The sequence below is a fragment of the Pinus tabuliformis genome, chromosome 3_1 (genome assembly GCF_031772625.1).
Source record: "Pinus tabuliformis cultivar Carrire ecotype Pingquan chromosome 3_1, CPIR1, whole genome shotgun sequence".
Classification (NCBI taxonomy): domain Eukaryota; kingdom Viridiplantae; phylum Streptophyta; class Pinopsida; order Pinales; family Pinaceae; genus Pinus; species Pinus tabuliformis.
In genome coordinates, this window is record NC_142301.1 from 932,405,453 (window position 1) to 932,427,763 (window position 22,311).

The 22,311-nt window shown below is 40.0% G+C and overlaps 2 pseudogenes; both read right to left on the bottom strand.

The window, feature by feature from the left end:
* Positions 1-22,311, bottom strand: part of LOC149190822 (zinc finger CCCH domain-containing protein 49-like) — a 241,782-nt pseudogene that overhangs the window by 190,017 nt on the left and 29,454 nt on the right.
* On the bottom strand, positions 19,712-21,277 carry LOC149190824 (putative E3 ubiquitin-protein ligase ARI1 pseudogene; annotated as a pseudogene).

The following is a 22,311-nucleotide window of genomic DNA, read 5'->3' on the forward strand; positions in this document are numbered from 1 at the left end:
CCAAACATGCAGAATTTTGTATATGGAAGTTATGGTGACACTTCAAAAAATGATTATGGATTGCACCTCAAAAGATATCAGACAATAACTTCAACTCACAAAAGAATCAACTGAATAAAGAATATTTAGACAATAATACTTGCCCATAATGTCGATATTTTATATTCTGCGGAGAAAGCTCCCTTGTTATAGGCATCTCATGCCGATATGGACATTCAGCACCACGTGTACACTCACCTAGAACAAAGAAACCATATACATGAGCACGGTTTCTTCTATAATATGGTGTTGTCATTTGAAGCTTCAATATCATATCATTTGGACGGACCTTTCCATATGATGATTCATTATCTATTCATGCTCTTCCCTACAAAAACCACATTCGATGAGTCATTTCCTCAAAAAGAGAAAGCTAACGTAAAGAGAGATGACATTTAACCAAACATTAACCAGTTAACTAATTATCAATCCATTTAGCTATTCTATGCATTTACCTCAAAGAAATAGATTTTCAGCAAACACAACTAAACTAACTTTTTTCAACTGATAAAGTTAAAACAAATAAACCTTTAGGAAAGTAGTCTCCACACATATGAACAACCCAGAATAACAATATAGCGAATATCCTCAATATGCAGATAATTAATGAATCGTGTTCAGACTAGATCGTATGATGTTGCAGCAAACCATGCAACAGTAGATGCAATATGCTCCACACACCTCCCAGCCCATGTCCTCATAAGGCCAACCTCTGCAGCCTCAAGGACAAAATTTGCAACCTCAAGGACAACCCTTGCAACAACAAAACCAACCAGGGCAGCAGCAACCCTTGTGTACATATCAGCAAGATCAACCCTTGCAAGGGCAGAGTCAAGGTCAAGTTCTATAGTAGCAGGCTCAAAATCCTAATGTTCTAGTTTAGCGGGTCTAGAATCCTGAAGGCCAAGGGCATCAGGTACAAAACCCTAACGCCCTAGGTCACCAGGTTCAAAATCCTTTTGGTCAAGGGCAGCAGGTAAAGAATCCCTATGTCCAAGGGAAATAAGTGTATCAATCTTATGCCCAAGGACAATAGGTCCAAAATCCTTTTGTTCAAGGACAACAGGTTCATCACTTGTATGTTCAAGGACAACAGGTCCAAAATGTCCAAAGGTCAACAGGCTCAACAGCTTTTTAACCCATACGTTGCTTATCAACAACCTATGGCTGGACAGTTCCAAGGTATTCAAGGTCAAAATCCTCCCTTTGGTCAAGGTAATCCACAATGGGGGATGCCTCAGATGCCATATGGCCAAAATCCCCCCTGTGGGGCCAAACTGCTTACCAACAGGGATGGGCTCCTCCGTTCGGACCCCTTATCGACCTCCCATGCCTTCTAACACCCAATTACCATTCTTGGCTACCTCGAGTTGCCAGATGTATCTTGCCTCATGAATGATCCAATCCTTCATTCGTCGTACTGGCCTCTGGTGCCATCCAAGATACCAAGCGATTGTCCAAAGTTCGATGGGAAATCTAAAGAATATCCTCAGGCCCATGTGATGACATATCACCTATAGTGCTCATCGAACTCGTATGTTGACGATTCCATTCGTCTCCGTCTTTTGCAGCGAACCCTCACGGGTGCTACAGCTAAGTGGTACATCGAACTTCCTTGAAGTACTTACCATGACTTTAACTCTTTAGCCATTGCTTTCCTCACACATTTTCAGTTGCGGTTCGCTATGAAACTGGCACCTATTTGCTCACATCTCTTAAGAAAGATACTGCGACACACATCTCTAATCACATCCATGAATGGAGACGTAGATGTCACCTGATCAAATTTGAGATTGCTGATCAGTTACTCACTGAATGGTTCACCAAATCATTCGTAGCCCCAATTTCTCATGATATAGCTATGGGTGAACGCGTCTCTAAAGAGCAAGTCATCGCTTGTGTCTAGTACTTCGATCTAGTTTACTCTCAGTCTGGCACTTTGTATGAGTTATTACCAAATGCTCTGCGGCCATCATCTGATCCCACAGCATCAAAGTCACAAGTTTTACCTCCCATTGATGTAGTTATTGGTTCGGTATCCTAGACCCCTGCTAAATCTTCTTCCAAATAGAAGTTGGTCTCAAATGTTGTTCCTAATAGTTCATCCCAAAATCCACCTAGCCCTGGTAAAACCTCAGAGGTCCACGCTGTGCAGTCTACCGCAGTGGACAAATCCTCGAAAGGAAAGAAGAAAGGTAAAGGCAAGGGTAAATTTGATGCCCCAAAACAAGGTCCTCCCAAATCATCTGCTGGTGAATCTTCACAATGAAAACCTTAAGTATCCTTGCCTCATTTGCAAGGAAGATCACTACACTAAGGATTTTCCCTAATGATCTGAGGTTAGTCTCTTTCTCAAAGGGACCCCCGTTGTCCTCAAAGAGTCGTTTCCATGTCAGCAGACCCAAATGGAACCCCAATTTACTTCCTCCAGATCACAAGTGTTCATGATTAGTACGCCTATTAATGCAGCTACTATATCGAAAGATTATCAAACTCCTGCTTCGACAGTTGGGAAAGAGAAAGAAGCCACACCTTCTTCTTCTACCCCTAGTTTTGGCCCTCTTCATATTGAGCACCCTAACCCTGGTTCCACTATACAACCACCCTCTCAAGGTATGTTACGGAAATCCTCGTATAATCCCAATGCCTGAGCCACTCATCACTACAATATTGTTGAGGATTTGGCTCAAGTGCCATCAGCCATGTCAGCTCTCGAGGTGCTCCAAAGCTGCCCATCACAGGATAAATCTTTGTTGTCAGCTATCAGCGGCATCAATCCCACTGATTCCAATTTGATATGTTTTGATCTAGAGAACCATGTTCCATGTCTCCCTCATCATATTTCCTTTCTCATTCAGGTAATCATCAATGAGAAGACCATCCACTGGACTGTCATCGATGAAGGTGCTTCCACTTGCATCATGTTGACCGCATATTGGAAGGCTATTGGTTCTCCTACTTTGAACCTATCTTTAAACACTTTGGAAGGTTTCAATGGGAAAGATTCACAACCCTTCATTGTCTTACCTAACCTTTCCATCAATCTGGAAGGCAAGATAGTGCAAGTCGAGGTAGAAATTGTTGATGCTAATCTCAATTATAATCATCTACTCAGCCAAAGCTGGACCCATGCCATGCATGTCGTGGCCTCCTCTTTATTTCATTTGATTCATTTTCCCCATCAAGGGAAGATTGTCACTGTCGACCAGCTATCTTTCTTTGCCTCTTCCTCCTCAGATGGCAATGTTCAGTACGTCAAGCACATTGGTGCTCCCTATGAGAGTGTGGGGGCAGGTCTTTTCAAAGATTCTGCCTTAATGGGAATTTTTCCACTCCCACCTCCTCATGTTGCCTCTGTCAACATGATCTTAATCAAATATGATCCTTGGGTCATACCTTCACCAGATCTTGTTGATACCTAGGGCGAGGTTATGCCACTTAGTCCCGCCAAAGTCAATTACATGGAAATTGTTTTGGCTTTGAGTTCTGCATCCTCTTATTCTTTTATGTCGAATACCTCTCTCGGTACATCCTCTCAATCCCTGTGACTTGGTACATTGGAATTGCCAGATCCTTTAGCTGAGAACTTCGTTGCTTATGAAGGTATCATGGAAGTCATGTCTCTTGAGAAACCACCTTGGATCGATACTCATCATCACTCCTCGTTCCTGCCTCATCAAGCGGTCATGTCTACCATTTTCGAGGAGCTCTCTTCTCAATTGCATATTGACATGTAATTTTATCATGATAGTGGTAAAACTCCAGTTTTCATCTCTGTTGATCGATTACCCGAGTCATAGCATGGACTCTCTCAAGAAGTACTATGCTTATGTCATCTTTCATGGTTACTTGTGTACATTAATGTGTCATTCATTTTTTTTTAGTGTGGTTTTTTGTATTAGTTTTCAAACAACTTTCCTGTTTACTATTCTTTTCTTGCTTTGCAGATGTCTGCGACTCCCCACATTCACTGATGGTGCTTGTCGTAGTACCCGAAACCTATCATCCATGGCATGGGTTATTTAGACCCTAACAATAGTTGATTGGCCTTCAAGGTATATGTCTAGGTCGCATAACTAACAACATTGTTGAATACAGTGTGGTCATCAAACTATTGTCAGAATCCATTGTTGTTGACATTAGAGAGTTGTTTGTCAACCTGGATTCACAGCTTGTTGTCCTTCAACTCAATGGAAAATATTCCATCAGAAACCCTCAAATATTGAGAATGTATCTTCGTTTTCATCTACTGGAAAGAAATTTTGATTACATTACATATCATCACATTCCCAGATGCATGAATACATTGACAGATGCATTAGCTAATTATGTGTTGGATAGACATACGAAACATGTGAAAAGATAAAACAAACCATTTGTACCATAGTAGACAAGAAAATATAGCATATATATATATATGGTGATAATGTTTGATACATTAGAACCCCAAAAAATAATATGTGTGTCCAAAATAACATCGACGGCTCACAGGCCTCATATATCCGTGGCATGCAGGCTGTCATGTAGGTAAAGTTCCCTCTATGAATAGAAGCAACCCCTCTAGCCCTAGAGTGGGTCTAGTCACATCAGGACAAAACAACAACTAATTTCCTTAAACAGTCATTGTTGAAAGAGCCTACCTCAAACCGGTGTTCGATGGATCATTTGTTACGCTGCTTCAACTATTATTTCCTTTTCCTCGATGAGTGATTCACCTAAAACAACACAAGAGAACAACAGAACACATAATAGAGCACAACAATGAACTATTCACTTACAGAGTCAAGGAACCATAAGCTATCAAATATATTTTACACATGACATAGGAAATCAACATTGATTGTATTAATATGAGCAAAAGCAAAGCTTGCAATGAAGCCTTGATGTCACAACCTTCCTCGAAGGGTCCAGTCAGTATGTCTCTTCAAGAATTCATTCTCAAAAAGGTCTCCCAAAAGGCTGATAACTCTCTCTATCATTCAAAATCACTAGTAAAAGGCTAAGGCAATCCACAACCAATTGCTAGACTATCAATAATCCATACTGCAAACTATCAATCTCACACCAAAACTAGCAATGGGGAATGATTTTATAAGAGGAGGAGCCTCCATAAATGAGGGAGAGGGAGCTTATCCCCAAGGGAGGTTTCTCAAAAGGTGGAACCACCATCCCAGAGGAGGAAAGGTAAACTTCCTTGACCCAACAACTAGTTCCAGAACCACCCAGAAGCATTCTATTTGAACTAATTTGCCATATCTGTATCGTCGTGAGTCAAACACTAGGACTCAGAGATGACGTCGCGGGGCAACAATGTATTCAGAGCTATTTTCACAAGAAGGACACTGAGGACTTGCGACGAGCCCTAAAATTCGATCGTCGCAGAGAACAGATGTACCCCTGCGATGGTGTCACGATGTTCTAGTTTATTACAGGAAACCGTCGCAGGCCGAACAAGGTTTACTTGCGACTATCTGGAACATGGGTAAAAACGGTCAATCTTTAGGATTAAAGAGCATTGTTGATCTTTTTGAATGATTTGGAAGATGTGGATACATTTTTTTGAGGCATGACACAGAGAAGATGTCGCTCAGGGACTAACTTTATCCGAAATCAGGGGATACGAGGCCAGTGACATAAATATAGTCGTGGCCAAGGAGAAGACTGAAATCCAACACACCTTGGATGACCATCACGTCTATACAGGTGGTTTTTTCTCCCAAAGTAGCCGGGAACTTTGGAAGGATCCCCAAAGGTTGACTAGTTCCTTCATCGAAAGCCAACAGATTCTGAGTGACCAGCACAAGCTGTGGGGAGCCCAAAGCTTGTCAAGTAGTGGAAGGCATGAGGCTAACAGATGCACCTTCATCCAAGAGAGTGCCAGGTACTGGCTTATTATAAGCGTGTACTGTAGTCTGGAAAGGCACATAAGATGGAAGGCAGAATGCAGTCAAGTGACTCTTGTTGAAGGAAACAACAAAACTACTTGGTGTGGGTATCATATGATTACCCCCATGCTCTACAGGAATCAAAGAAGGACTCTCTCGATCAGCCAGGATAGGAGGGTCATTCTTTAACTCGGAAGAATTTGAGTAGACGAGAATAACGTGAGTAGTATGATCATTATGCTCTACTAGAACAGAGTGAACAACTGGTGCTGAAACCAAGTCGACACTCTCTTCGACCAATGGTTGGTCAGAAATAGACATAACATGGCCAGGCTCAGGAAGGTAGGATGTACAAGAGATGAATCCAAGTCAATCTCTTTGTCAACTGAGAGAGGGTCAGAAGAGAGCCTCTGATAACCAACTGGAAGTTTGAGTGAAGAGGCTGTAAGATTTTACAGAATAGTGGAAGCTTTATCCATGAGCAGACAAAGGTGAAGGAGATGGTCGCCTTCACATAACCTACAGGGGAATCTAATCTTCCCTTTCCTCTTACCACTGCCAGTTGAGGGTGTAACATCGACATGAGCATTAGAGGGCGATGAGGGACGAGCCTGATCATGAGACCATACTTATAAGATCCTAGGAATACCAGGACAATCACAAAGAAAATGGTCACCCTTGCACAACTTACAAGGAAATTTAACCTTCCGCGGAGGATCAGAAGGTTTTCTAACTGGAGGCGCACTCAGAGAAATAGTTGCACAAGTGGCCTCTCACTAAAAATTCTTCTTCTTCGTCTTCCTCTTCTTCTTCTTAGCCTCCTGGTTACTAGATTGGGAACTTTCACCAGGCAAAGTAGGAGAGGTGGGTGGAGGAACAGGGGAAGAAGGCGAAGGCTCAACCCTAGAATCATCATGTCGTTATTCAAATGAAGGAGATGGCGGAATAGGAGTCATGATGCTCAGGACCACTGAGGTTGAAAACAACCAAACAGGCAAACCGATGGTTAATCCAGGCAAGGACAATGTTGCCATATACGGAGCACCAACATTCCTAAAAGAAGGAAAAGGACCAGGACTCCCATCCGAGGGGTGACCGTGACCAGCAGACTCTCGAAAGGTTTCCATTGGGATCGACCTTGAATGGAACTCTAACTATAACCAAGGATATTTCGTGGGCAGTAAATTTTATGACATTGAAACAAAGCTGCATCTTTTCATATTTTAAGAATCGAGAAAATGACAAAAAGGTGACTCTATCACTTTCGAAGTTTAATGAGCCTGAAAGGACAAGTGCTCATATGATCCTTTTACTTTTAAAGAGTCGAAAAGAAACGAAATTGACTGCTCTGGAGTACTAGACAAGAGGTTTACAAGACAAATCGTAAAACTGCATATACAACTTGGTGATCAAATGAAAGAGAAATGACCAAGGAATTTCCATATGGCAATCAGTCTTCCCGAATGTTGTGTTTAGTGCATTACGATTCATAAGGCAGTAGACCCGGCTTCCTATGGATAATAGGATGATAACCTAGTGGGGTCTCCCAATATATACTCGATGGTACGGGAAGCACATATCCGTACTAGTACCTATTGGATCACAAAAGGAGGAATCACCCAACCTTAGTGAAAACAATAGTAACTAGGTTTGACGACGTCAGAACACATCTCTAGCCTAGACCTCTAGATAAGTGGGCATTAGGTTCCAATGCACTTTTAAGTTCATTCAATAGATTTTAATTGTTAAACTTGAATTAAGCCTCGGTTTTAAGGCCCTACCGAATGTATTTCAACAATTTCTAGGATGCAACTACAATGAGTAAAACACCATTCCTTTCGATGAACAACTACTTAAATGAGGGTAAGGAGTTCATTTCCAAGCGAACGCAAGCCATAACAAGAAAATGCAAGAGAAGCGGCGCATGCAAGCAATCCAATCACTAGGAAATGCAATGCATCAATGCACTTATGTCGCAACTACTAATGAAAGATTTTAACTTTGCTTTCTAATTTCTCAATCATGAAAAATTCACTAATGAAAATGCGCTTTCACTTTCGTATGTTGTATGAATGCAATATTTTTTAATTTTTTGGATTTAATAACAAGAAAGCAAATGCAAGCCTGACTGATCCAAACAAATGTAATCTATGTTTGATAGTGTGGAAATCAAATTAATATGAGAAACTGGTTCAATAACCAAACACTACAACCAATTGGAAAGAAGACAAGCAGTAGAACAGCCTCAAACAAATCAATCAGATGGTTTTGGACGAATCTTGGACGGATGAGTAACCCAAACAAATGACTTCTTGATGAAACCTTGAAAAGATCTAGGTCAAAAAGCCTGGAAACACAAGAGTCAGATAAATGAAACCAAGGAGAAAGTGCCTTAACAAGATACAGTCAAAACAAGTGTGATAAGAGACAAGAGACAACAGGGGACAAGCAATACTAGCTAATCCAGGAGGTAAGGCTGTGAAAAACAACCTTATAGGAATCGTCGTGGGGGTTGAAGTAGCAACCTTGTGATGTAGGTAAAGTTCCCACCAAGAGACAACACACCAATCAGGTCCCCAGTGGAGTCGCTAATTTGTGATGTAGGTAAAGTTCCCTCTGCGGACAGAGGCAAACCCTCTAGCCCTAAAGTGGGTCTAGTCACAGCAGGACAAAACAGCAGTGAATTTCCTTAAACAGTCATTGTTGAAAGATCATACCTCAAACCGGTGTTCGATGGAGCTTTCATTATGCTGCTTTAGTTATCGTTTCCTTTTCCTCGATGAGCGATTCACCTGAAACAACACAAGAGAACAACAGAAAACATAATAGAGCACAACAATGAACTATTCACTTACAAAGTCAAGGAACCATAAGCTATCAAATATATTTTACACATGACATAGGAAATCACCATTGATTGTATTAATATGAGAAAAGCAAAGCTTACAACCAAGCCTTAACGTCTCAAGCTTCCTCGAAGGGTCCAGTCAGTATTTCTCTTCAAGCATTCACTCTCAAAAGGGTCTCCCAAAAGGCTGATAACTCTCTCTCTCATTCAAAAGTAATAGTACAAGGATAAGGCAATCCACAACCAATTGCTAGACTATCAATAATTCACACACCAAAACTAGCTAATTTGCTCAATACAAAAAACTAGTTGATCATAGCAATGGGGAATGCTTTTATAAGAGGAGGAGCCTCCATAAATGAGGGACAAGGATCTTATCCCCAAGGGAGGTTTCTCAAAAGGTAGAACCAACATCCCAAAGGAGGAAAGGCAAACTTCCTTGACCCAACAACAAGTTCCAAAACCACCCAAAAGCATTATGTTTGAACTAATTTGCCATATCTGGATCGTCGCGAGTCAAACACTAGGACTCAGAGATGACATCGCGGGGCAACAGTGTATTTAGAGCTATTGTTGCAAGAAGGACACTAAGGACTTGCGACGAGCCCTAAAATCCGACCGTCACAGAGAACAGATGTACCCCTATGACAGTGTCACGACATTCTAGTTCATTACAGGAAACCATCGCAGGCCAAATGAGGTTTACTTGCGACGATCTTGGAACATGGGTAAAAAGGTTCAATCTTCAGGATTAAAGAGCATTGTTGATATTTTTAAATGATTTGGAAGATGTGGATATATTTGTTTGAGGCATGACACAGAGAAGATGTTTCTCAGGGACTGACTTTATCCGAACTCAGGGGATATGGGGCCAGTGACAAAATACTGTGTAACACGGGCCTAAAAAAATGCAAGTGCTAGACCTAGGAACTAATCAGCATGGTGATCGTGGTAGCATGATACAGCTCGTGCAACACGAATCAGCAATCGGAGGATCTGATCTGAGACTCCGACCATGTGTCTCTGGTACTGACGAGGAATGTCTCCTAATTGAGCATAATTCGGGATGCCACAAGTCAACCCCTCGAGGTTCCTCACGATCTTCTCCTCGTTGTCACTCCCTTCCTGATAAGGAGCGATAACATCAATCAGACGAGGGACGCACCTAGCTATTGGGGACATCCTAGCAGACCGCTCTGGTCCAATGTCTGCATTAACAAGAGAAATGTTATAAGCACATATATACCAAAAATAATTAAAAAATATCAAAATTAAAAAAGTTGATTTTTTACCTTCATCATCAAAATCCTCTCCATCTGGTAAGGGCATATCCGGATCTCCATGGAAGTCGGTGCCACTATATGGCCAGTCCTCGACGACGATCTTCTGTCATTGTAACCATGAAAAGAATGTAGGTTTGTATGGCATGTGTTGACCTCCAATGATCTTGGGCATCAAGCGACTCCAGCGGGCCATCCATAGATTGCGTGGCATAGGAGGATCTACCTCAGTCAGTTAATACTCGAATAGTGGCACCCATTCCAAGAAAAAGGTCACGAGCATAGATTCGAAGAAAAATTGCTTCAGATTCCCTGCCTTAACTTTGGATAGTTGGCACTTTATGTTGAGCTTCATGGTCTCTGCCCAGTTAAAGGTTGTAGGTGTTGTGCAATCAATAGCATATAGGAGCTTCGATTTGTTGTTCTCATGTTCTGCCTAGGACCCCGCCACTCTGTTGATGGCCAATAGAAGCACTCTCAGTGTTAGATCCCGAACACTGGAAATCCCAATCTTCCCATCTTGGATTTCAGGGCCTCGGGGCAGTGTTCAACAAGCAATGAAGATATTCTTGCCCCAATTGGTCGTGACCCGTACAAGTTAACTGGTTCCCCTCTTCAGGATAGTCTAGTGATGAAGTATATATCTGAAGTTTCCAACTCTAGCTCCTGGTCACCGATGACAAATATTTCCCCATTAATGTCCCAAAGACTAATCAGGTACCGAAGCAACTCAGGTTGGGATCGCATCCCTGGCGTGAGAAAGAATTTGAGGATCCTACAAGCCCTCAAAGCTTCTAGGCAATTTGGGTCATTCATTGCCTGGGTGTCAACATCCTCATGTTCCCTTTCTTTCCATTCCACCATTTTTAGCGATTCTTTCCTGCAAAAGCCATTAATTTGAGTCAACAATCATGCTTGGCCCATAAATTTTGTGTTTTAATGGTGATTTTTTGAGGATAGGGTTTTTCCCTATTCACGGCACCGACGTGCCTGTTTTAAAAATAGTGGGACCGACAGTGCAATTGTCTTTGTTAATCATCCTCGCCCTGCATGATTCTATGCTCGGAAGTTGCGCCAACCGAGGGCGAAAAATATTTTTCAAACCCCCCTCAAAAAACCAAAAAAATGGTTTAAAACATAAATAAAGGACATGAAAATGGAGCTCAGGGCTTTGGCTTTTACTTGTAACTGGTGGCTTAGCGATTGACCTCCCGGATCTCCCGCAATCTGCTCCAGAACAATTAGGGCAAAAGTGAGTTTCACAGCAAGGTTAAATGGTAAATGGTAAAAATATATTTACTTTTCTCCTTTTTTTTCATTTTTTCATGAAAATATCAGGTTTTTGTAAATATTTTGACCTATTTTGCCTCAAGAACTAGATAATACACTTTACCTTTTTGCGCAGCTACAGGTGATGGATGTTCGATGATGATGGCAAGTCATGTTTCAGCTCTTTTCCGACCGTTTAAAAGAGAAAAGATGGTCGAGCCCTTGTCATTTTGAACTCGTTAACGGACGCGAAACATCGTTTGCCCAATATAAGTTTACCCCTTTTCCGGGCCGGGAGGCACTATTTACTAATAAGGTACTCCTTGACTGAAATGGTCAAGCGGAACTCTCAAGTATCGTTTTCTACCTTTCAGGCTCGAGAGACACGAACGTACAAAAATGGACCATGTGGAGTTTTATTTTACGTGTCTTTTTCAAACACTCTAAACATGAAAAAGATACCGAGTTACACCTTTGTCGGACCTGTTAAACTATTAAACAACATCGGATTCGTCATCATGACAAACATGAGCTTCTCCTTCCTAGGGCTCATTAAACTTACTAGGTCAGATTTGTCTGAAGGATGAACTTACAGTGCAATCATATGCTATCCCCTTCAAGCTTGAGATTAAAAAATAATTGGGGTACCTGCTAGAAATGGTGGGGGGAAATTTGGAAATCTACCAGTTGTTGGCAGCTCACTCTTGAACATGACATTTTTTGCTTCGTGTCGAGTTGGGATATCCTCCTTTGTATCGTTGACCTTCCTGGGTTGGGCCGTTTATTTTTTTCCTTCCATTTGATCTCTGCCACGTCATCATGACCACTGATCCCATGGATCTAAAAGCTGCCAAACTTCCAGTTGTGTCACCGATATGTTCAAGAGTTGTGCTTCTCCAGTTATACTTACCTTTGTTTCTCTGTATCACCCAAAATTATTGTGCATCCTTTCGTCTCGTGTCGATGATGTGGGAAACATTATGGCCCTCCTTCAACAAAGTCGTTTCCCGTCGACTTCAGCTCATTATCTAGGAAGTTGACTGAGAGACTCCCTTCCAACACCTTAGAGCTTGTATGCCCTAATGGCAAGTTCTTTGCACTCGACAACAAGTTCACATCATTGGCTTTCGATCGAGTGATTTCACGTGTGTTTGAGTTCAATTCCTCTATTCGCATTCTGTGGATTGTGCTGATAATACCTTGAGGACCATTGTCATTATTGGTGGTTTCTCTCACACGTGTTAACAGTTTACATCATTGACTAGTAATAAAGTGACTTTATAGCATGTTCGACGTTAACACATCTATTCACATGTTAGAATTTGTACTTTGATCGGGTCGCGTTGAAGCGCAAGACCTTGGACTCAGATCACAAAAGTCCAAGTTGTGAAGTGATGTGACATGGTTAAGTTAATATGCATGTCTCTTTCAGATGGATGCTTGCGACCATACCATGAGTTATCATATGTGATCCTTCTCATTATTGGATGGCTACGACCATTCCTTGGTTTCATTACGATCCTCTTTGACAAATGGTTGTGCCCATGCCTGGATCTATTCACATGATCATTCTCTACATGGTTATTTCCATGCCACGATTCATGTATCATTTGATAGAGTTCTCAGTTATGTATATGTATCTGTACTTTCTTGCAGGTTTTTTGATGGCAGACTATTGTTCCCCACACTAATTCATAAATAATTTCATCCCTCACTCTAGTTTGGCCTTCATGCTTTAGGGGTCATCTATTACACAGCATTTTGTCACTATCCCTGTACTCCCTGTTCCTTGATCCTAGAGGACCGTGGACACCACATGCTTAGCCTTCATGAAGAAACTCCCATTGTGTACCTCTTCATGAGCAGATCAATTCCCTTTTGCACCATTTCCCCTAAAACTTCTATTTTTCCTAGTTTACAAGACCAGCACTAATGGCCTTTGTCTCCCCCACACTGATGTGTAGATATTATCACTATCCCCAGCACCAATTGGAGCGATTAAGCTATGTTCTAGTCATGCCAGTTCTATTATGGAAAGTTTTTCAAATTAAGAGCCAAAGCTTCCAGCTCTAGAAGCTTCATAACAAAAGTCTGGTAAATGGTTTGGCCAGATGGGGTCGAGGATGTCAGTTTGGGCTCCTTTCCCCTATAAAGATGGAACTACCTTAAGGGATAAGACCTTCTCCCATGACAAGAGGATCCATCTCCCATCCATTCATCCTATATAAACCTCCCTTTTTCCCAAGCACAAAGTAGTGTTAAGTGTTAGTGTTGGAGTGTTGATGTTGGTGTGCTAGTGCTATTTTGGTTTGGAGTAAACAAAAAGCTATCCATAGTTGTAGCTATCTAGTTGTGGGAGGGAGAAGTGTGATTTGGTTTGGAGTGAAGCCTAAAGGGAAGATCCTTAAAACTATTGTTGATTGAGGCCATCATGGAATGCTAGCATAAGTGTGTGGGAACCTGGTCTTGTCAGAGGTGAACCAAAACGTCAAGACAATGGTTGTAATCTCTTCTTGATATCATTATATATGCAAATATCTATTGATTTCCTACACGATTTTTCATCTCACATATTCATGGATTAATGTTTCTTGACTTTTTAAGTAGGTTGAATTAAAATTTGTCTATCATCACAGTTGTTGTTTGTTGTTGTTTACTTGTTTCAGGTGCTTGAAGAAAGAAGTGAGATATAGTTGGAGTGAGCAAGCAAGGACATCATCAAATGGGATAAGCGCACTAAGAAGTAGGCCCTCTTAATTGGTTCTAACCAAAGGAAATCTTCCATAGAATGTATTTGTTGTGGCTAGACCCATTATCGGGCTAGAGGAATTTGTTTGTGTTTTCACTTATAATTTTACTTCACCACACTTCGTGTGTTGTGTATGAGGCAGTTAGGCATGCCACCAATAACTGTCGTGAGATTCCTCGTGTCAAACCTTTGGTTCATGAAATGTTCCCTACTTCAAAGATCCCTAAGGTCCAAGTTATCTTACGAAGACCAACCAAGAACTCAAAGCGTTGTGCACAAATCACCCTTGTTCCTTATGCGATCATTATGGTAATTATTCCCATTGTTTCCCTCGTCTTGATGAATTTTGTGATTTCCTTCAAGTGCTTTGCGAGTACAAGGCCACTCGTAGTGAATCATCTACTCCTCTACTTGTGGATTCTCCTACCAATAGTACAACAGAATAGGTGGACTCTGGTCCCACCATCATGATCCCTCCCCCCCGATGTTGAGACAACAAAATCCACAGTCCATGTCCTTTACCTGTCGTCATCCTTGAGTTCCTCGTAGGAAAACATTTGTGAGGTTTCTGTGCACGCAAACATCGATAGATTTTCCATCTACTAGCTGGCCATCTACCAGTTCAGATGATGTGTATGTGAACCTTCTTTCTCAGGATGATGCACTAGGTATTGCTGCCACATCATGTAGTCAATCTTCCACATCCCCCCACCTTCCATTCGGATGATGACATCATGGAAGCCATGGCTACCCCTGATTATCCTTGGGATGATATGCACCATAGAGCATACGTCCTTCCATATTTGGATTCCACCACTCTAAATACATCCAGTACACCCATAACATACTAGATGGCACATAGGCCCCTACATCTCCTTATCATCCTTTGGAGGACATCATGCCAAGCTGGGGAGAGATGCTTGAATCCATTTTTCGAGCACTAGAAACACAATGGCGCTCCATAAACTCCTCTTATTAGGGGGAATCATCCACACCTTTGCATACCAGATCAGTCCCCCCCATCACATATGTTTGCAGGTAGTATCCCGTGCTTGGGGGCATGTTGATTTTCCCCTGGCCATCTTCTCAATTGATTAGCATAAGTCTCTGCCTAGATCCCACCGAATCTAGGTATGGTCGATTATCCTCCCATTCCTTGGATAGTTTGTCCTACCAACCTTTCCGGTGAGTCATATTCACATCACATATCATAGACGTTTGATATCATACCTTCAAATATTCTACTATATGTCATACCACCTTTACCACATAGTCCCCATGTTTGACTTAGTGGATGAGGATGATTCTAGACCTCTTATAGTAATTCATTCTCATTTTCCTCTTCCCTTAATTCTTCAACAGGAACCATCATTCCTGAAAGTCACAGATTTCAATTCTGATGGTTAGTTTGTCTGCTATGATCTCCACAAGATTTAGGGCCTTCTCCTCCTCCCCAAATTCACCACAGCTCACTTAGAAAATGAATTAAATTGGATGGAAAAAGCCCTTTTCTAGGAAAACCCACAAATTTTCTGCTACATATTGCGACAAGACCATAGCTCCGTCTTACAAACTTTCAACACCATTCGAAATCTCTCACCGAGTACTCTAATGGGTCTATCTTCATTTTGATGATTTGATACTTCACCAGGAAACCATTTTTCCAAGAAGGGCCTATTCGTCGCCTCTCAAAATCGAAGTTCTTTAGATGTGATGCTTGTACCTTGAGCACCATCTCCTCTTAATGTTTGTTGTCTCACGTATCGATATGTCATGAGTAACCATCATTTTCTCATGTTTTCATGGTCCCCACTAGACCTATGGTCCAAGACATTTATGGTTTTTGCAGGCTCTCAAATTACATGCCAAACAGGTGACCTTGGGAAAATCGTCATAACATTCTCTATGAGAATCAGATTGAAATTTTGTAAAAATTTATAGAGAGAGGATGGATTGTACTTCTTTGTCTATTTTTTTCAGGTTTGAAGATCGAAACAGTGACATGTCATACTTCGTACAAGTTCTCTCTAATGAATGAGTCTATAATCAGGTCATCGTAGGCATTTTGGCATAACTCTTTCTTGGAGAATCCAATATTTATCAAACTGGTGGGGTTAGAAAGAGGACTCAGAGAGCTACCATAGGACGCAATTTCAGAACTTGGAGATCTGAAATTACAGAGTTACGATTGTTTCAAGATCAAGCTCCTAAAATCAATAAAAAGCGATATGAGGAAGTTTGATGGCAAGGATCCGGTAAATTGGATACTATAGATGGAGCAATATTTTGATCTACATGATGTACAACTGTTACAAAAGGTACATATTGCATCTTTATATTTAGAACCAAATCAGTTTGTATGGTATAGATGGCTTTGTTCTTGTAAACCACTTGTCACCTGGTCAATTTTCACGGAAGAAATGATAGCACATTATGAGGATACAAAGAGAAATAGCTTCTTTAGCCAATTGATAAATCTCAAACAAAAGGGCTCAATGGCAAAGCACATTGAGGACTTCCAAAAATTGAATATAAGGGTAAATCATATTTTAGGGAACCTGGTTCATTGGAGAAGGCATTCAGGTTGGCAAGAAAAATGAAAAGCGGAATTATGGAAACAATGAATCCTACCACTCACAAATATAAATATGGAAGTGTTTTTTCTCCTAGCCTTCCACAACCTACAAGGTTTACACCACAACAATTGGAAGAAAAAGATAAAAAGGGCTTTGTTACAGTTGTGATAGAAATTACACTAAAGGTCATAAGTGAGCTGAGAAGAAGTTAATTTACATAGATTGTGAAGAAGAGGAAAAAAAGGATCAAGAAACATCAAAAGAAGAAGATATACACTAGTAACCAACCCCAGATAAAGAAGAAATGAATCTGACCATATCTTGTAAAGCATTGACAAGAATTACCAATCCTCAAACTCTCAAGATAGAAGGACATATCAAGAAGAAAAAGGTTCAAGAAGTGAAAGATCACATCGAACATCAAGAAATGAATCCGGCCATATATTTTAATGCATTAGCAGGAATTACCACTCCTCAAACTCTCAAGATAGAAAGACTTGTCAAGAAGAAAAAGGTTCAAACAGTGAAAGATCACATCAAGCATCAACAACAAATTCTCCAACTTTTAAAGGATAACCCCACTTTGGTGTAGAATCGAATAAAACAACAAGAATATCAACATCGCAATGAAAGAAGTTTTGATGTAGGTGATTGGTATTTTTACGGCTACAACCATACAAACAAATGTCCCTTAGGCAAGCTAAGAAGGATAATAAATTATCACCAAATTAATATGGTCCTTATAAGGTGATGCAAAATATTGGTACTATGGAATACAAATTGGAGCTTCCTACATCTTCCCGAGTTCCCCAGTTTTCCATGTTTCATTCTTAAAGAAGGTTATAGGTGACAAGCTCCTAGTTCAAACAATATTGCCAAAACTTGACGAGGAAGGAAAAATCATAGTGGAACCTGAAAAAGTCATGGAAATAAGAACCCAACAACTACGAAATCGATCAATTTCTGAGTATCTCATCAAGTGGAAGAACTTAACTACTGAATATTCTGCATGGGAGGAGGAGAATTTTATACGTAAGCATCAAGAGCTACTCAAGCATTGAGGACAACACTTTCTGAAGGAGAGGGGCATGTTAAGCCCCTATACTACTAGTGTAGCCCCTTTTTATTATTAATGCAACCCCCTTATTGTATTGTTTTTACCATGTGGTCCCCATGTTGTTATTATTGTGCCCCATAGAAGCCCACTATTGTTATTGTTGTGCCCCTACAATATTATTGTTATGTAGGCTCTTATTATATTGGGACCCCTTAGACTCCTATATTAGAAAGGAGGTCTTGTCATTTGTATCATCCAAGAATTGTTCATTTGTGTAATGTAAAGGAGGTTTCCCTCTCGTTGTAGAGGATTTGTTTTGGCAGCAATGGATCTGTTTCTGGGCTTGAATAATCCATTTACGTGTCAAATCCTATGAAGATGTGGGCTGATTTGTATTTGTATCTTGATCTGAAATGTGGATCCGCAGATCCAACTTCAAACCCCCGCGGATCTGGTAATACATGGATTATTTATATCAATATGAGTGTGTGCGAGTAATATTGACATGTTGCATAACATCTAAAGTTATATGAAGTACATGGCGAGTAATATTGACATGTTGCATAACACAGTGGATATTCTATTTAATCTATATAGCTAAGTTATTAATTACTTGAAGGCTGTAAAGCATATGATAAAACTCAATGAAAGGTTCAAGACATTAAAAATTTAATTTTTAGTTTGTTATTAGGCTAGTGGGAAAGCTCTAGAAGAGGACTAAGAAATTTTATTGACGTTAAAAAATTAATTTTCAATTTCTGATTATGTGGGTGAAGCTGTGGGAATTCCATCCAACTCTAGGTGAAGTCTTCTTTTAGAATATTATGATACATAGTCCATAACAATTTGTCAAACAATGTAGGAAATTCATTTACCATCATACCCTGCTCCAAATTTTTAGACTTTAGGGCAGATTTCCGTGAAGACAAGTGGTTTGTATGACGTAAAGTTGAAATATTCAGGTGACGAGGATGTCGACCCATTTTGAGATATTTCGTTAAACCTACTCTATATTATCACATCAATAGACTGTGTTGGAATATGTAACTAGGTTTGGTCTTCATAATGTCTCATGCACTATTGATTTTATGTATTCATTGTAAAAGAAAAAAGAAAAATATATATTGTTATTATTTTGTAGCATGGGTTTCATGCTCAAGGTCATTTTATTTATAGTTCAAGTACCCATTGAATGCTTTTAGGGCATTTTCAAGAAGTCAAAAACTTGAAGAAGTCATTTTCATATCTAAAGACCTTATTGGGCATGTTATAAAATGTAAAAAGGATTTATTTAGAGTGAAAAGAGTCAAATGTCGTCCTCCTAAACCAAGTTGGCTTACAAGAATACCAGTCATCCTAGCAATGGCAAGCCAGCCTCACAATGATAGTTTGAGCTCCAAGAAAAGGCTAAATATACAAGGCATTCAACCACACTTGAGGACAATCCAATCAGCTCATAAAAACACCAAAAAAGGACTAAAGTCAAACGAAGAAGGGAACACCTAGAAGAAAGATCGAAGCATTTTGGAGACAGTTTTGGGTTACATCATCTCACACAGGTGAGTAAACTACCATAACCACATGATATAAAAGAGATTTAGAAATACCATTGAACATGAGGTTTGCCGGGGCTTTTATCCGCACCATTGTTTACTATAGATTTTATACCAATTAATCTTTAGTAAATCTAGGGTTAATAAAGATATTTTAGGTTAAATAGGAAGCACACAACAAAGAATGAGGGAAAAATGTAGGATCTGCGTTATTTTAATATTAGTTAACTCAAAAAATATAGAATCTACGTTATTTCATCCAAACACCATTCTGATTGTGTGCCTGGTATCCAAAAACCAATGAATGTAAGAGACGTTCGACCATTGACTTGATCTCAACTATATGACTAATGCTACTCCAAAGACAACTCCAAAGACAATGAATGTAAGAGACGTTCAGAAGAACAAAGGCTACTAAAAATGGTTTGTGTCATCTATGTGATATCGATTACGTATCAGATAGATGGTATGTGGACACCCTTGGAATTATATGTAGCAATTGGATGTGCTGTCAAGTGAAGGTCACGGACCAAATCATTTTGGATAAACTCATACATTCTTCGACACATTGTATCAACCACGCCACTGAGATCAATAACTTGCGTTTGGTTGGCCATTACACTCAGTTGATCAGAAGGCCCCTCAATAATCTTTGAAAGCCTTTCTACTGTTCCCTCTAGCTGCTGCTGTTGATCTTCAAAAAGATTCTGTTTCATTTCCTTTTCTGTTGGTGTCAATATATGTCTGAGTATGTCATCACCAAACATGTGAAATGCAAAAGCATATGAATAAGCAAGGGCACGCCTTGATCTAAACAGCCTTTGCAGTGCATTTAGTAGCCATCTATAGTCACTAACACGGGATTCCTTGCTTTCAAAATCTAAAATATTTTTCTCTAATAATTTCCTTTGCTTTGTTTCAAGCTCCAGAGAATCCTTATGAGCTTTCCATCTGGAGTAATAATGTGTGTACCTTTTCAAATCACGTGCTGCCTTCTCAATATCCTTCCCCTCGTCTTCTTTATATCGACCACAGCTGTGCCCATCAATGCTTGTTTGGGTATGTCTACCTCCAGTGGCGCCACCACACAACCAACAAAAGTGTTGGCCACATACGCAGCTCACCAAGTTGCAGCCACCATCTTTATGCACGTTCTTCCCACAGTTGGGGCACGACTTGGTATTAGCTAAAATCCAATTTGATGTCTCAGAGTCGTCCTGACATTTCTTATCCCACAGCTTCCAAATCAAACAGGAGCAAGGAGAGTGTGGTTGAGCCAAACAATTAAAGCAAAATTGATGTCCACAAGTGCACTGGATCTCACAGTAAACATCTCCTTCAACTCGAACTGCATTTCCACAATTGGGAGCACTAGGGCACCACTTCACTTTGTCATTGTCGTCAATATAGGACTCAAATAGGAAGCGATCGAAGCGTTGGGCTGCTCCAGGATCTTTTACAGTGACTAGCTTTCTTATAATGTCTTCATCACAGATGACATTACAGTCGGGAGCCATGCACTTAATCCGCTTGCTTTGTCCCTCGTTTATCTTAATAAGAAAGTGCTTCGTCCAACACACATTGCAGAAAGTGTGACCACAATTCATCATTGTGGTGTCCTCTTCCTTCAAATCTTGCTCTGCACAGACAATGCAGATGGTAACAAAGAGGGAATTTGTGGATTCCGGTCTAATAGCGACCCCCGCTTGGGAAAATAACCAGTCATTCCCCCTCTCTACAAATGCATCAAATAATCTTGCAAAATCCCAGCGATAATGAATCAAGAGTGTGCGAGCAAACTGTTCTTTTACAACAAGGATATCCATCACCTTACGTAAATCCTCCCTCTGTGACGGCAATAAAGTTTGTTGAGAGATGAGCCTGATGTTGACGTTCTGTGCGCCGTCAGGGATGGAGGTAGCTGAAACATCTTCTACGTACACTTCATTTTCCTCCATCAAATCCTCCTCATCGCCGCTCATCAAATCCTCCTCCTCGCTGCTCATCGTCCACTCCGCCATGACAAATCCTTCTCGATATTTATCAGACAATGCTGTTCCTTGTCGATATTTATCAGACAATGCTATTGGTGCAAGAAGCAAAGAAGAAGAAAAAAGCTGCCCGACAATATTTATCAGAAAAAAGTTGCTCGATATCAAGAAGGGCAATGAGAGCAGGATGAAAAGATGCGATCGTAAATGGCCACAATGTTACCATTTATAAACATAAATATAACGGAGACTCTCTGGGCTGCACTCGATCGTGGGCCGACTTACACGGCGTTGCTTTGGACATAAGTAAAGTCTCGTGGTCCATGAAAACCGTGGTCCATGATAACTGTTTGTAACTATGAAAACTGGACAGCATTTTATACATATATATCCGTTTGGAATCCCATTTATAACTCCCACGAACCATTGTGATGTAACAAAAGATTTAAGCATTTATAACATTTAATGGTTAAAAGAGTAAGTTAATTTGAGTTTCGCATGAGGGTGTGCTGCTTTGCTTTTTGGTAAGATATCAAATAGTTTAACCACATAAATATGAGTGGATTACTCAAACTTGTGAAGTTAATTATATAAAAAATCTAAGAAATTAATACAAAGTTTGAATATTAATATTAATGCGAGCGTTGAGATATCAAAATAGTTTTTTGTTCTATTTTTATATCACATTAATCTAATAAAATAGTTTTATTCCTTTTTATAAATAAGGAAATGTATTAATGGAATTTTACATGAATAAAATAATTTTATAATGGTTTTTTTGGTTTATGGTGTAGTCTAAATTATATATGAAATAACTTTTTTTTAATAGGAATTCATCAAAATCTTACAATACAATTTTAATATTTTTTGTTGTTTAAAATACATATTTAAATACATAAATAGATTCACCACTTTAAAAAACTTGAGGACTACTAGAATTATGCAGATTAAACAATTTAAATTCAAACTTTTAAAAATATTTGTCCGGTTTTGATTGAAATTAACCAGAAAAATAGTCCTGAAAAAGGCCATTTAGTTTATAAATTAGACTACCTCGTTATTCA